The sequence below is a fragment of the Sciurus carolinensis genome, chromosome 8, assembly GCF_902686445.1.
Source record: "Sciurus carolinensis chromosome 8, mSciCar1.2, whole genome shotgun sequence".
NCBI lineage: Eukaryota > Metazoa > Chordata > Mammalia > Rodentia > Sciuridae > Sciurus > Sciurus carolinensis.
The window spans coordinates 7,497,688-7,504,173 of record NC_062220.1 but is presented as its reverse complement, the minus strand read 5'-3'; positions in this window follow the sequence as shown (position 1 = coordinate 7,504,173).

The following is a 6,486-nucleotide window of genomic DNA, read 5'->3' as shown; positions in this document are numbered from 1 at the left end:
ACTCTCTTGGCACCTACTGCTCAAGGTTCTTCTGTGTCCTTCCAGGCCTGTGTATTTTCCCAGACACTTGATTACTTCCTCATCTCTGGATATGTTTTCTGAACTTCCTGTCCCTGGCAGCCTGGAGAGTTCCAACAGGGGCGTCTGGATTGCAACATTCCTTTGTATTGCCATCAGACTACTGGGTACAGGCAGGTCCTGCAAAGACCAGTGTTAGAAAGAGTGCGCAGAGGTGCAAGGCAGGCGGAAGCGGATGGCCGGCTCAGCAGACTTGGTGCTGTGGCCTCATCCCCTAATTCTTTGCTTTGCACTGGGAGTTGAACCCCGGGGCGTTTTACCACTGAAACACATCTCCAGCTCTTTCTGTTTTTTATTTTCAGACAGGATCTCACTAAGTTGCTTGGGGTCTTGCTAAGTTGCTAAGGCTGGCCTCAAACTTGAGATCCTTCTGCTTCAGCCTTCAGAGTTGCTGGGATTACAGGTGTGCGCCACCTGCCCTGCTCATTCCTTTACTTTTTGCCAATTCGTGTCACAGTGTAGAAAGAGGAAAGCAGGTGCTTGGAGAAAGAGAGGATGCGTGGGGCTTGGCACATTCAATGTTTAGTGAACCATTCTTGCTCTCCAGGAGTCTGATACCAAATGGGAGAAAGAAGATATGTGTGAGAATAAAACCACTAGAAAGCATATGACTGCCTGAGAGAGGAGAGCTGAAAATGCTCGCTGATCTCCCAGGACATCAGACTAAGAAAGGTGGGATCTCTGTGAAGTCTTACAGAGCTAGGGAGAGCCAAGATGAAGTCTGGGTTCCTGGATCCTATTTTGGTGGGCCCCACTAAGTGCCCTCAGGTGTACCATGCATCGCCCAACCCCGAGGATGGGGCCCCAGGAGTGTCTCATAGTAAGCTCTAAGCCCAGAACCCATCAGGACATTGGTGTTTGCATTTTGTTCAAGTATCTTTTGAGTGTTTGCACACTAGTCAGGATGGGCACTATTGGGGTACACATTACTGGAGTTGGGAAACTGACCCATGTGAAAAGGAAGCTGGCAACCGCAGGCAGTAGCGTTTGCTTGACAACAGGTCATAAGAAAGGGTCAACACGAGGAGCAGGCGCTCACAATGCTCTAGGAGTCAGGCAACTCTCCACTAAGAAGTCTGGACTTAAAGCATGAGCTGGATGGGGCAGAGGGAAAGGAGGGAGGAGGCACAGGGCTGAGGACAAAGCAAGGGGCGGCAGCACTGGGGATCACGATGCAGGGGCTGGCGTGGTCAGAGCCAGGGGGTGAAGCCGTAGGGGTGGAATCGGTCGGTGAGGCACAGCCAGGCACGGAGGTCCTTGAGCACGCAGATTGTCCTATAGGCACCAGTGAGCCCAGGGGCCACCGTGCTGCTGTCCCATGGAACTCCTTAGAAGCAGCGTGTGCACAGCTGTCCACAGAGAATGCAACGGAAGTCCTGAGAAGGCAGGTGTGAGCTAGATGCCAGCAGAAATGAAAAAACCACAGGTGAACAAAGTTCTCTCTTTTAAGATTGATAAATTTATTGATGAACCAGAAATAATAAATAAGTTTTAAAAAAGAAGTTATCATAACAAGTGATGAAAATATGCTTGCTCCCCTTTCTGCCCTCAACTTCATTAAAGGACACAAAATTATATTTAAATTTATATTTAAATCATATTTAAATTTATATTATAAAATGCAATGCATTATTAAATTTTTAACAATTTATAGATGTAAAATTGTGTATATATATATATATATATATATATATATATATGTATAACAGTAATACTCCCCAAAAAAAAGAGTGAAAAGGGAAATAGAACTGTGTAGGACTAATATTTCCTTCTTTTTTTTTTTTGATACTGGAATTGAACCCTGTGGGGCTTAATCACTGAGCCACATCCACATCCCCAGCCCTTTTTATTTTTTATTTTGAGATAGGGTCTCTCTAAGTTGCTCAGGGCCTCACTAAGTTACTGAGGCTGGCTTTGGAATTGTGATCCTCCTGCCTCAGCCTTCCAAGCCACAGGAATTACAGGTGTATGCCACTGCACCTGGCTAGAACTAACATTTCCACCATTGGAGTTGTTAGTACAAATTTGAAGCTGTTTTTCATAAGAGGTATATAGGAAACTCTTAGGAAATCATTAAAGAAATTAATAAAAATGTAGTAAAAATTATTGAAGACATTAAAATTGTATGAAAGACACAAAGTTATCTTATAATCAAGGATTCAGGTCCTGTAACTGGTTCTCTGAGATCTGTTCTCTGGGTATTGGATATTGTCAACAAGAAAGGGGGAAAAGTAGGAAACTTCCCCAGACCAGGACTAACAAGCCCATGCCTGAAAATGTACCATATTGGTTCATCCGATTGTTACTGCTATAAAAACAGGGAGCTGAGCAAACTATCAGCTGAGGGGAGATCTCTTCTGCACATTTATGTGTAGTAGACTTTACAATGTGGAAGTCAGAGAAGAAGTCTCATCTCTGCCTAGCACAGCAAATAAACCAAATTAGACTTAAAACATTAGCTGTCTCTGCTCTTAAAACACCTGGACCTGTTCTCACCCACAGGACTTGCTCAAAGTTTGCCACCTGCTTCCACATCTCACATCTCTGCTGGATTTCTAAGGAGCAGCTCTCCTCCCTGTTCTGAGGCCCCCTGACCCTTTCTCCCAGGATATGCAGGGAAATCCCCAAATCCTAATTCTTTATGGAGAGCAATTTGGTTTTATCCTTTTTCACCTCTGCCTTCTAAGCCATGCCTTTATGCCTCTTCCACAAATAAAATGACCTATAAAACTCTGACCAAATGAAATACTATTCTTTCCCTAAGAGGAATTCTGTACCAGTTTTTAACCAAATAAATAATGAAATTTGGAAGAAATTTTACATTAATACATTCAAAATGTGGGAGAAGAAAAAAAGGATGCAATAAGAAATCTGGCCAGGAGTAGCGGCTGTATCTGTGATCCCAGCTATTCAAGAGGCTGAGGCAGGAGGATCACTTGAGTCCAGGAGTTCCAGACCAGCCTGGGTAACATAGTAAGACAGTCCTGTAAAAAAAAAAAAAAGAAAAAGAAAAAGAAAAAGAAAAAAGTTCATAACTCAATTACCTGGTTGCCTGATTCTCTTGTGTGGAAACCTACAATTTATCAGTTGTCACAAACAAATACATGTATATATTCTTCAACTCCCTCTTTTTGTGGAAATGGTACTGCATTACACTTTGCTTTACACACACACGCACGCACGCCACGCGCACATATACAATACTTTGTTTTTCACTTTGCTTCTTCCTTTTTAAAGAATCTGGGTATGACAGGCACAGTGGCACACCTGTAATCCCAGTCACTTGGGAGCCTGAGGCAGGAGGATTGCAAGATCTAGGCCAGCCTGGGCAACTTAGTAAGGCCCTGTCTCAAAATAAAACAAAAGGACCGAGGGTGTGAGGCCCTGGGTTCATTCCCAGTGCCACCAGAAACAAAACAAACAAAAAATCCAAAACAAAACAAATAAACCCAAGCAAACAAACAAACAGCTGTCAGACTGGGTGCTCATTTTGATCAGTACCCAGAAAAAAAAAAATAACAAAACACTTCCTTTTTGTCCTTACAGATGCATACTTCTCATTGCTTAGACGAACCTGATTTATTTCACCAGGTTCCTATTGATTGCCCGCAGTCTTTAAGGTCGCATTTCTTTCTCCACACTACTGTACCTATAATGACATTTAGTTCAGATGTTTAGCCTTTCAGTGGAAGCTCTCTCGGGCCTATGGCTCACTGCCCACCCTTGCCCGCTGTGCTCAGCCAGACTGCCTCTAGACCATGCCCAGGCATGGGCAATTCCCTGGTAATTGCCCTGTTAATTCCCACCTCTGCTCTCCTGGGGACCGGGGCCAGGGAAGCTTCGTTCAAGTCCTGGTCTCTCAAACCCCAGCTCTGTCTCTACCTCATTCCTGAAGACTGCTCTGCCACTCTAAGCTATGTCTCCTAGTTTCCTACAGAACTTTTAGAAATAGCTCCAAATCCAAGGAATTGTGTGGTTGAGGAAGACAAAAAGACAGGCTAGGAGGCACTCCTTACTTTCTAGGCCACTTCCATTTGGTTTGGTAAACAAAGAACTGCAATACTTGTATTAGTCAAAGTGCTTCTGGTTGCAAGCAACAAAAGATGACTGACCAAGAAGAATGAGGAACTTTCTGGAAGAAATCTGGAATTATTCACAGATTCAAAGGAACACTTAAAACAACAATCTCTCGTCTCTGCTCCTCACTCTGTGTTGGGACCGTTCTTCCAAACCAGCTTACTCCAAAACATGGGGGACAAGATTGCTCCTGATCAATAGCTTCCCCAGAGAGGAAATAAGCCTTGTTCCTCAGTTCAGTTATAAGAATCCCAAGGAAGAGCTTGGATTGGTCCAGTTCAGGTCACATGCCCATCTGGCTCAATTAATGTGGCCAGGAGGCTAAAGTGCTCTGATTAGGCTGACTTGAGTTAGGTACCCACCCTTCAAACAGTCCCTTTGACCAGACTGGAATTCCGCTCGAGAAGATGGCATCCTACATTTTAATTACGTGACTGGAGCCTAGGGAGGAGCATTTCCCAAGGGGAGAGGGGTGCCATGCCCAGAGGAAGAGTCATGCCAGGCCGATGTTCATGGGGGTCCACTACAGACACACAGGCAGCACAGGAGGCACCCTGAGTCAAGGGGTGTTTGTTTTAGGATTCTCACTGACTTGGATGCTGGTGGGGGTGGGGTATTGATGCATGGGAAGGAACACAGAAGACCTGGTTCCTGCCATCTAAAGGTTTGCAGGTTAGTAAGGGTAACAGAACATAAAGGGTCCCAATGGAGTGGAATTAAAGTTATGGTCTATAAAGTTCCTTGAATAAAAACAGGGTATGCATAAACGCACATAAATAAGCTAACTCGTATCCTATAAACCATACACACAATGACAAGTTAAAGGGAAAAGATAAATTTTTTGCAAACATTATTTTAAACTCAATGTATATTGTTGGTGATGCAAAGACTTTTTTTCCTGTCACTAAAAATGACTGAAATAATATCTTAGGTCTTTGTGTGTGGTGTGTGTGTGTGTGTGTGTGTGTGTGTGCATGCATGTGTGGTGCTGGGGACTGAACCCAGGGCCTCATGCGTGTCAGGCAAGAATTCTACCACTGAACCACATCCCTGGGCTCTTATGTCACTTTCATGTTCATGTTTTACAGATGTAGAGATGACAGGACACAAATTCTAAGTGTCTATTTCGATTCCTCTAATACCACCACTGCCAGTGGGAATAATTATAAACTGCATTTAAAAGTTTTTTTAAGGGGCACATTTGAGTGTGGGAAAGGACAAATGGGTGAGTTCTAAGAGTCACAAGAAAGTGACATTTATCTTGGCGAATTCATTGCAGTGGCAGGCTTGGATCTTGCAAAAGCAAACACAAAGCAGAAACAAGAAATTGCCTGATATTGAGTGCTTGCTGTATGCCAGGCATTCACATAAGCACTTACACAGATTACTTCTTTTAGTTCCATTAACAACTCTAGGATGAGGTATTCAAATTCTCAGTGGAAAGATAGGACACTGGGACAAAGTGGGCATAAACCATGTCATTTAATGAAGTCAGACTCAAAGAATAATAATGATTGTTACTAGAGTCCTAGTCCAGAGGCCCAATTCTGGATCCCAATAAATCAGATCTAGCCATTTGCCTCAAAAACCAAGCAGAAAAGGTGATGGTGAAAAGCAGGAAAGGAACTTCAACGAGTATAGCAATACCAGGAAGACAAGGGGCATTTTTAGCTGTCCTTGGGGTACTGATATGAGCTCCCAAGGTGTACAGACCAGGAAACAGAGCATGCATAGTCGAGCAGTCTCGGTCAAACAGTGGTCTGGTTGGATGTTGTCTTAGGATTGATCAGGCTGACATCTTGTCAGCATGGGTAAGAAAATTGCAGTTGCCTGAGGGTGGTTTTAATTCATTGCAAGATGTTTATGGAGCAGACCTGTTGCTCCTGGAATGGAGGTTGCCTGCAAAAGAGAATGACTCAGAGCAAGATGGAGGCAAAGATGCCAAGTTTTGATTCTGCCTTTCGTTTCCCATTGGACATTTGCAGGCCCGAGGGTCACTCTTTTTAGCCAGAGCAGCCTCTAAGTCCTTGTCATATGAACATGAGCACCCCTGAACTCTTACTCCATGACAGATGCTATTTTAATGCCTTGAATCCACTCATTTAATCCTCACAGGAAGTCTGTGAACTAAACAGTATTATTATTCCCCAAGAATAAGGAGGAAATGGCAGCACCAAGAAGGTAAAGACTCACCCAAGGTCCACATCCAGTGAGTGGCAGTGCTAGGCCAGGACCAGATGGTCTCATTCTCCAGTCACACTTCCTAAATCACTGCCCAACCCCATTTCCCAAAAACCAGGCACCTACCAACCTGTTCCTGGTGCTGCCTCC